The following is a 9,559-nucleotide window of genomic DNA, read 5'->3' as shown; positions in this document are numbered from 1 at the left end:
CACGGTCCCATGTCATCATGGAACGCTTTGATGGGGGCCCGGCAGGAGTGGGGGAGACACATTCCACCATTATAATTAACTTATTAGGGACTACGCCGCCCAGCCAAGGCCCCTGCCTGCTCAGGGTGTTGGGTGGGTGTGATGAGCCTGGGCCCACGGTGGGGGCATCTGCAGTGTGGCTGGGCCCTGGGCTTCTTGGGTGGAGACGAGCTGAGCAGAGCTCCAGCTCCTCGCTGGTTTTATGAACACGCCAGCTGGGGGTCTCAGTGCAAAGGGTGGTCCTGGCTGTCCCATGCCTGCCACCAAACACTGAACGCCGTCCCTTGACTGCGGCACAATGAGGGGCCACGAGCTTAGCATCGGCATCAGACCTTTCACTGCTCTGTGACTGTTGTCAACTCATGCCTGTTCCTTCCCTGTAGGACGGGGTTGAGGATGCCCATAAACGGGGGCAGCGTGTCTGGCCTCTCTGTGTTAGCCACTACTGTCCCTACCAGGGAGGAGCAGGCTTCCACCAGGGGTCGTGGAAGAACAATAGGGCAAATACTGCCCCCGAGATGGTCATGAAAAAGCTCAGGGTCCAGTGACGGAGCCGTGTCCCCAGCGGTGGGAGTGGCTGTGCCAAGCCCCACCCCCAGATCCTTCAACCCACCTCTCAGGGGGATTCTGGATGGGGAGGGCCCTGGGGTCCTCAAGATCTCTCCTCATCAGCCCCAGCCAGTGCCCACTCCTGGGATTCCTCCCCTCTCCTTGAAACACCCCGATTTGAGCCCATAGAAAGGCCAGTCCTGTGATTCTTGAAAATCTGGGGTGTGGAGGGTTGGTCACAGTCTTCCTGGTCTCTCCAGGAAAGTCTTACCACACCTCTCTCCTCTTCACTGTCACCTCCTCCAGGCAGGCACCTGAGAGGGGAGGTTGAGCCCATTGGCTCCGCAGATTCTGCCCTAGGATCCAGCGCCTGTGTGGAGGTGGGTTTTAGAGGAACGTGGGTCCTCTGTCCTTGCTCCTCGTGCTGCTCTCTCGGCACCTTGTAGAGGGTTAGGGGTAACCGGCGGAGAAGGACCTGAGTCTTCTTGCATCTCTGGTCTTAATAGCACCAAACAGCCCGTGTCACACACGTCCCTCTCCTCTGCCACCACCTGGGTCCAGGCTTGCAGGAACCTTCTGCCTGGTCACCCTCTTCCTGGCCCATTTCTCTCCACGTGGTGGCCTGGTGAGCTGTAGAAGTGCCAAAGAGATCTTGTGCTGCCTCCATCCTTGAACCCGCTGAAATTCTCCGGGTCTGAGTCCCGGCCATGTCTTCAGGGCGCACATAGTCCTGTTCCACCTGGATCTTTCCCTCCTGCCCTGCATCTTAGACAGCCCCTCTAGCTCATTTTCGGGCCCCTCAGCAGGGCCTTTGCACATGCTGTTCCCTCCACCTGGGGCATGCTCCCCCTCGCCCGCCTCTTCTCTATGCCCCCATCTCTTCCTGGGAGACCATCCCTGGTTCCTTGCCCCCTGTCTGGAGCAGGAGCCTCTCTCACGCCCGTCACAAGCCCTGAGGTGTACTCCCCACCCCTGTGGGTTCTCCCTTCCTCTCTGTGGTCACTTCTCCCCTGCATCCTCCCAGGTCCTGAAACTGTGGGCTCACAGGGTGGTGGGGACAGATTGTTTTGCTCCCCCTTGTATCCCTGGCTTCTCGGGTAGAACCTGGTATAGGGAGGCCTCACCCCGCCTGACGCCTGGCCCACCCTGCCAGGGAACCCAGGAGATCCCGAGCGAAGGCTGAGGATCTGGATGAACCATCCTGGCTCCTCCACAGCACACAACAGCATCGAAAAAATTAATTCTCCAATTAGGCCCAGCAGAGGCTTGGTCTGGGGCTCGCAGGTAACAGACCCCACCTTGGCTGTGCCACAGAGCCCACCCCTGGCTCCCAGGCCTTGCCCCTCGCCCCCGCCCCGGCCGGGGCCTACCCTCCGGCCTGGGCCCACCCTCCAGCCTCCTGCCCTGGGCTGTGGGTGCCTGCCAGGTTAGCCCTGGGTGAGAGCTCTTCCTCCGGGCGAGGTGAGGACAAGCTACGGGGACAATGCACCTGGCAGAGCAGAAGGTCCCCCTCATTATGGAGACTCACTGACTGGCTCGGCCCCGGAAAGGCTTCAGGTCTGTGAATGCCAAGACTTAATTGCCTCGTGGACACTGGAAGAACGGAGGGGCTTCTCCGGGGAGCAGCAGCTTTCCTTGCTCTTTCCCTGCCCCGCTGGATGATGACTGAACCTGTGACTGATTAAGGGGGAAGACAAATGTCCCTCCAGGGGGCAGTGACAGGTTCCTCCTACATTTAGGGCATGTCCCCTCCTGGTGCCACTCTTCCTCCTGCCCACTTTGCAGAGATGACTCTTAACTGCCCTTCCCAGCTGGGGAGAGAGGAGGAGGGATAAGGAGCCGGGGGCTGGGGACCTTCTGGGTTAGTGGCCTGTTTGGCCACTTTTCCAAGCACCCTGGTTCTTACTGGGACACACTTGTGGGGTTTGGATTCTCAGTAAATTTGAAGTCAGCATGAAGAGTTAACAGTTGCATGGAAATACCCTGTCTCGGCCCTGGCCTCCGGGCCTGCCGTGAGCTCCTGCCTCCGGGCTGGCCTCGCCTCCCGCAGTCCGGCTGGCCTCGCCCATTCGCCTCCAGACTCACCCGGCTCATCCCCACCTCAGGCCTTAGCGCTTCCCCTCCCTGCAAGACACAACTCTTAGATCTTCCCATGACACAGCCCTTGTCATTTGGATGTCACTTCCAATGACCTGACCGCCCGCCCTGTGGAAGGTCAAGCTCCCCCTTCAGAGGGCTTTCTCCCTCACTTTACCCTCATGCTCTCGACACATCTGATCTGAGTATCTGTCGAGTGTCCATCTGCCCTCCTGAAACGGGAGCTCCGTGAGAGCTGACCTGGCTGTTCATGGGGGTTTCCTGGTGCCTAGCGCAGAGCCTAGTACATAATATTTGTGGAAAAATAGAATGGAACTTCCTGCTTGACCCGTGAAGGCTCTTGGGCCCCGCAGGCCTGGCGGGAACCTTGCTTTGCCGGGAATGGGCCCCTCCTAGGATTTTGCCGTTGACAGTGGGGCCTTCTTGAAGTCACCTCCATTTCCAAGCCGGCCCAGTGGGGCCAGGATAACGAAGCTGCTTTAACATAAATAATTTGCTTCTGAGGTGTAAGAAATGGGGGATATTTTTAGAAGTCCTGCCCTCCTAGGGGAAGTAAATGACTTATGAAAACGGGATTGTTCAAAGTGGCCTTCAAGAGAAAAGGGAGCCGTGTGCGATGGCCAAAACGGAATTCTGTGAATTAGTGCCACTCATTATCCCGGCCGCACGCACACAGGCACACTCCCTCGCTCGCTCACTCACTTCTCCTCCTGCCTTCCATCTCGTGGGCTCAGCTCGAATCTGAGATAAAGCCCCCGCAGCCCTCTCCCCGGCCCTCAGCGGCGGCCTGTCTGATTGGATGCCTCCCGCAGCCCTGAAGACCGGAGCATCAAGGAGGAAGCTGCTGGGGACACGCTGAGCCCTCGCTTCTTAAAGTGCGCACCGTAAGTTACCTTGAAATTTTTTTTTAAGTATTTTAGGTTCAACAGACACTTGGGTTCCTGTTAACAACTCATTTAAGGAGGAAGAGGTGGAGGCACGGAGATCAAGGCGTCTTTGACAACGTGAACCTCCTTGCTCTGAATCCTCACGGTGTTGATGGGATGAAAGATTTTGTGGGGACGCAGATGGGGAAACGGCGCAGGTGAGAAAGGACACGTGAGGCCCGGCGGAGACGCTGGCATCTTGGGATGGGCTTTGTCTGGCCGATAATGGAGAACAGATACAGGAGGGAGGGGGGAGTAGGAGACCCAGAAACCAAGACACAAAAACCACTTTTGTGGCCATTGTGTTTCCATCGGAGTCTTGATCTAGGGAAGACGTGCTGTTTGGAGAACTAACAAGGCGACCGGCTTCTTTGATGAGGCGCATTCTGAAAGCCAAGGCCTACAGGAGTCATCTGTTGCTGGCTCCCCGAGGCCTCTCTCCATTTGTCTACAAAATCCGGCCTCCAAGGGGGCATGGATGTGTCTTCTGCCCATCACCCCCGAAGCCTCAGACAATCAGCTCTAGGTTCCTTGTCTAGAAGGGTCATGGTGGCTTCCCATTGTCCATAGCTCAACTTCAAACTCCCAGTCTAGAAACCAAGGGCCACCAGGCATTGGCTCCACTTTGCCTTTCCTTCCCGGTCCCCACACCTACCTAAGGCCTCCAGTCTCGTCGCACCCCTCTCTTCCCTTAACCCTCTTTATTCTTCCTTTCTCCGTGGAAGGCCCCCTTCTCTGAATAGGCTCTTCTCTACTTATCCGTGGTCTACTCGTCCTGGCAAATGTGACCCCAGAAGCCTTCTAAGGCTAACCCGTCCTCAGTGACTCCTTTTGTGAGTTCTCCCACACTAATTCCATGTGCATTTGACCCATCTCATTGTCAGTCTAGCCTACTCTCCCAAAAGGACGGTCAGCTTCCTAGGAGCAAGGAGCCTGCCTTGTAGGTGCCAGCACGTGGTGCAGGGCCAACAGAGTGGGCACAAGAAGCATTGGCCTCTTCCAAACTCAGAGAAGTGAACAGCCTGTGGGCCGGGGAGTGCGGAGGACACGCACTTACCACCTTCTCTGGGGGATCCCTGAGTCTGGGGAGCAGGGATCAAGAGGAACTGCCACCATATTGCTTTCACCCTCTGCCACCCACTCTAAAACATGGAGGACCAGTGGTCCTTGGGGTAAGGCCAAAACTTTCGGCTTCTCAACATTGTCCCGACTCTGTGTTCTGTAACAGTTACCTTAATCAGTAAGTAATTGCTGAGTGGCCCGCTATGTGCCACACACTGGGGATTTGGCAATGAATATGCCAGACACTGTTTCCATTGTCTTGCAACTCACAATGAATCAAGAGCCACAGAAAGGATTGATTACAACTGTGATAAATGCAGTGAGAGGTGGGTGCAGGCCGCTCTGAGAACACAGCATGAGTCTCTTAATGACAGGGATGTGTTCTGAGCAATGCGTTGTTAGGCGATTTTGTCATTGCGTGAACATCACAGAGTAAGATTACACAACCTAGATGGTATAGCCTGCTACACACCTAGGCTCTGTGGTCCCAATCTTATGGGACCACCGTATGTATGCAGCCCATCGTTGACCAAAACGTCGTTGTGCAGCACATGACCATATTTAGATAGACCTAACAATTGCCTCTCAAGGACGTTGTTTTCCATCTGGTGGGGTCTGAGCAGGCTGCCCAGCTGTGGTGGCAATGGGGAGCCCCGCGTAGCCTTGCAGGACCACTGGACGAGATGCTGAGTGTGGAAAGGCTGATGGAAGGAGGGCAGTTCTCACGGAGGGTCTGTGGTGAGGCTGGTGCTCCCAGCGCAGGTGGAGAGGTGTCTTCAGGCAGGGACTGTGCCTACGCTTGCTGTCAGCTTGGAGAGGACGCGAACGGCCATCAGCCGTCCCTCCAACGGAGGCCACAGCCAGAGAAGTTCCAGCATTCTCAGGCTAAGCGCCTTCGCCTCTTTACAACGAGGGCCTTCTCTCCAACACGCTCCTTCAAGGCCTCACTAACATCCCCCTGGTGGTGGTGTCACCACACTGGTTCTGTTTCACTTCCTCGAGGTTTCTACCAACGAAGCTAGTAAGCTGCCCTGTAACGTGGCTTCTCCAAATGATCATCCACCGCACCTCGTGGTGAATTCCAGGGGATTAGAATTACGTCTGGTCTTCTTTGGGTAGCAAGGATCCTAGGCGCGGGCATAACACAGGTGAAACAAGTATCTGGCATGCTCCTGGTCTAGGGCCGTGGCAGATCCCGCCACTCATGTCTGCTGTGCTTGGAAGGCGTAAAATCACCTCCTCAGAAGCATCTTCCCTGCCCCTCCTTCCCTAGTTGTTTCCTACGACTAAATCCGTTCTTTTCTTCCCAGTGCTTGTCACACTTAGTAATTATGTATTTTTTAACTTTGTTAAGGCCTGTTTCCCCAACTAACCTGTAAGTTCCGTGCGGTGGGATCATGTCTGTTTGTGCTCGTCACAGAGCCCCCGGGCTGTGCAGTCTCTGACACACAGGAAGAGCTCAGTAAATACTCGCTGCAAGTCGGCCCGACGCTTTAGCAACGAGCGGCTCACAGAGAGCCAGGCCTCCCGGTCCACAGCTGGGCCGAGTGCCGGCAGCTCCCTAACTAACTGGGTGTGCCTGGGCCAGCCCTGCCGCCCCACACCACCGCCCGGGCTGTTTAAGCAGTGGTCTTGGCAAACCTGGGACCCGCCGTCCCTCTGAGCTTGGTGGCTACGGGGATTTCACTGTGGACTTGAGAGCTGGTTTACTTCGGAGGTAGTGGGCTGCTGTTGAGTGTGGGCCAGGAGTCCTTGCCAGGGTGGGCAGAGCTGCGGCCCCGCCCCTCCCGCCTGGGTCCTGGGGGCAGCGTCTGCAGCTCATGGGCTCTGTGGGGAAGGGCCCTGGGCCCTCGGGCCCTGGGCTCTGCTGGCAGGACGTGTGGCCTTCACTCTGCCCCTCGACTAAGGACGCGGTGGTGGCATCTCTGCCCGCATTGTAATCTCCTCCTCCTTCGCCTCCCTTCCACCACAAGGGAGGAGAGAGAAGGGCGTTCGGGGGGGCCCCTTTGTGGTTTCTACAGCTGAGGCCAGACAGCCCCCTCCCCTCTGGGGATTTGAGGTCCCCTGAGCCTGTCTCTCTGCAGACTCGCCCTGCTCTGACCGCGGAGCCTGCCTAATGCATCCTGGGGGAGGCTGCCGGCTCAGGCAAAGCGGCTGCACTGGCCCTGCTGAGGCTCGAGTCCCACTGGCCTGGAGGCAGTGGGAATTTGTGCATGTGTCTGTGGGGTAGGGGCTCGAGGACGGCTGAGTGGGTTGGTAGAGCGCCGTCTGGCTGTCCCCAATCCCAGAAAGCAGTAGGGCGCAGCGAGGCGGCCAGGGCCCAGGGACTGGGAAGCCATGGAGATGCCCCTTGCCAGCCTCTGGCTCTCAGAGGGTGAGGAGTCCGGCCTTTCTTCTGGATTTGTCCTCCTGCAGGGCCAGTTAGCTGGGGGACGTGGATCCTTCCAGCAGAGAAACCAAGCCCATTTTCTCTGAGCAGACAGACACCTGGAGTCCAGGGGCAGGAAGCAAAGGAGGGCCCAGGAGCAGGTCCCCCAGGAGGCAGCATCAGGGCGGCTCAGAGGCTTGCCCTGCCGGTCCCCTTTAGCAGAACCGACTCCACCTGCTTCCCGCCTCCTGCCTTTGCCTGGAGCGCCCTTCCTCCCACCTCTGCTAGGGAACTTCTACTTAGCCTCAAGGTCCAACTCAAAGGTCGCCTCCTCCGAGAGGCCTCCCTGACTCCTCCAGCCAAAGCTACTTGCCGCCTCTTTGGGTTCCTCTTCCAATCACTGTGCGTGTCCTCAGCCGAGTAACTACTAACGTGGCATTCTTATCTTGCCTTCCTGCAGACTGTGAGCTCCAAGGGCATCGTCACTGTGGGACTTCTGTTATTCCCTCCTGCCTTACCTCCATGTCCCCTCTTCCTACAGCAGCAGCCAGTCCCCACCATGACCCACAGTGACGCCTGGCTCCTGGTCCTCACGCCCTTATGTTGTTCCCTCCCCCGTTGAACAGGGCTGAGCTGTGTGACTGAAAGGACATTGCATTAGTGATGGTGTGTGACTTCTGAGGTGGGCGAATTGAGGGCCCTGAAGCCTCTGCCTTGTCCCCATTTGGGTTGCTTGCTCTGAGGCAGCCGGCCGCCGCCTCGTCAGGACACTCAAGCAGCCCCACGGAGAGGCGCATGTGGAGAGGTCCTGAGGCCTCCAGCCCACAGCCAGCACCAACTAGCCAGCTTGGAAGTGGCTCCTCCAGCCCCAGCCAAGCCGTCAGATGACTGCAGCCTCCTGAGTGACCCCAAGCTAGAGCCGCTCAGCCCAGCTCCCGAGTCCCCACCAGAGACACTGAGAGCATCAGTGTTCGTTTCTGTCCGGGGAGAACGCTCACACAGCAAGAGATGACGGATAAGCAAGGGCCTCAGTTCCCTCTGGGGAGCTACCTTCTCCCCCTGAGTGTGGCCTTGGTGGGACTGTCTCTCAGGGTGCGCCATCCTCGCTGGACCAAGGAATAGAGACCTTGACCCTGGAGAGGACAGCCGGACCCTTGCCCTGGAGTTTTGTATCTTGAGCAGAGATACTAGACCAGGACTGATTCTGGAAACTACTTGACGTCTCACACACACACACACACACACTATACTCACATGCATACAGACACACACACTTGACGTCTCACACACACACACTATACACACATGTATATACAGATATACACACTTGACATCTTACACAAACACACACTATACACACATGTACACACACACGTATATGAACACACAACTCAAGCATAGGCATGCATACACATACAAAGCACACATATATGTATGTACATGCATACACACATATTTTCCTTTTTTGCCAAAGTTACTCAGAGTTGACTACTGCTGGCAACCAAATAACCTGAGTTGCTCCAGCCACCTCGCTATCATCATCTTCACAGCATCCTCAACCATAGCACCTCTCACTGAAGGTCCCACCGTGCAGCTGGAAGACACAGCACTCAGTAAGTGCTCAACCATTATGCGTTGGATAAATAAAAACTAAGAAATATGAATGACGTCAGGGTGATATATTGTGATTAATCTGTGTTTCGTTTGCACTCTTGCAGAAGAATTTAAAAGCTGGAGAATTCATTAGGCCTGGGTCTCTGAGTTCTTCCCTCTCTCCCCACCCTCCTGGAGGCGAGGACAGTTCTGTTGGCAGGCCAGGAGCAGAGGTGTCTGTGACCGCCGGCCTTCCATGGCCTGGCTGCCCAGGCTCTGTGAGGCGAGTATGGGGGTGAGAAGAAAGCAGGAGCCGTGCTGAAAGAGCGCCAGCTTGGCTGCCATGGAGCTGTATCTTTGCAGTTGGCGGTGCCCTGGAGGTGGCAGGCTCTTCCTGGGACAGGTGCTGGGGGCCTGTGGCAGGCAGCAGGACAGCAGGACAGGGGCCATGGGGACTCTCAGTGGAAACCCTTGGGTCGGCTCAGTGCAGACCCCGTGGAGCTGCCCGTCTTCAGAGGACTTTTTGGCTTTTGCGGGCAGGCCCCGCAGTAATTCAGCAGGGACCGGTATAGGCTGACACCAGGTGCTAGGAACCCTGCACCCCAAAATACTGCTCTGTGTCAGGTCCCGGGACCCTGGGGGTGTGAGCAAGGGAGCCCCACTGAAGCTGAAGTTGAATCTCCCGGCAGTCCACCACAGCAGGGACACAAAATCACATTTATCGCAATTTGATTTAGGAGAATGTGCCATTTCTTTTACTCTATTTGTGGAATAGGGCTCAAAACTCCTAGAATGTCAGCTCCGTGATGGTGGGAACTTTTCGTTTTGGTCTGTTCTATGCACTATTGTATTACAGAGCCTAGTCCACTGCCTGACGCACAGCAAGCACTCAATAAATAGTAGCTATAAAGGCACACGTGGAAAC

This window comes from Equus quagga, chromosome 13 (genome assembly GCF_021613505.1).
Source record: "Equus quagga isolate Etosha38 chromosome 13, UCLA_HA_Equagga_1.0, whole genome shotgun sequence".
NCBI lineage: Eukaryota > Metazoa > Chordata > Mammalia > Perissodactyla > Equidae > Equus > Equus quagga.
This window is presented reverse-complemented; position numbering follows the sequence as displayed.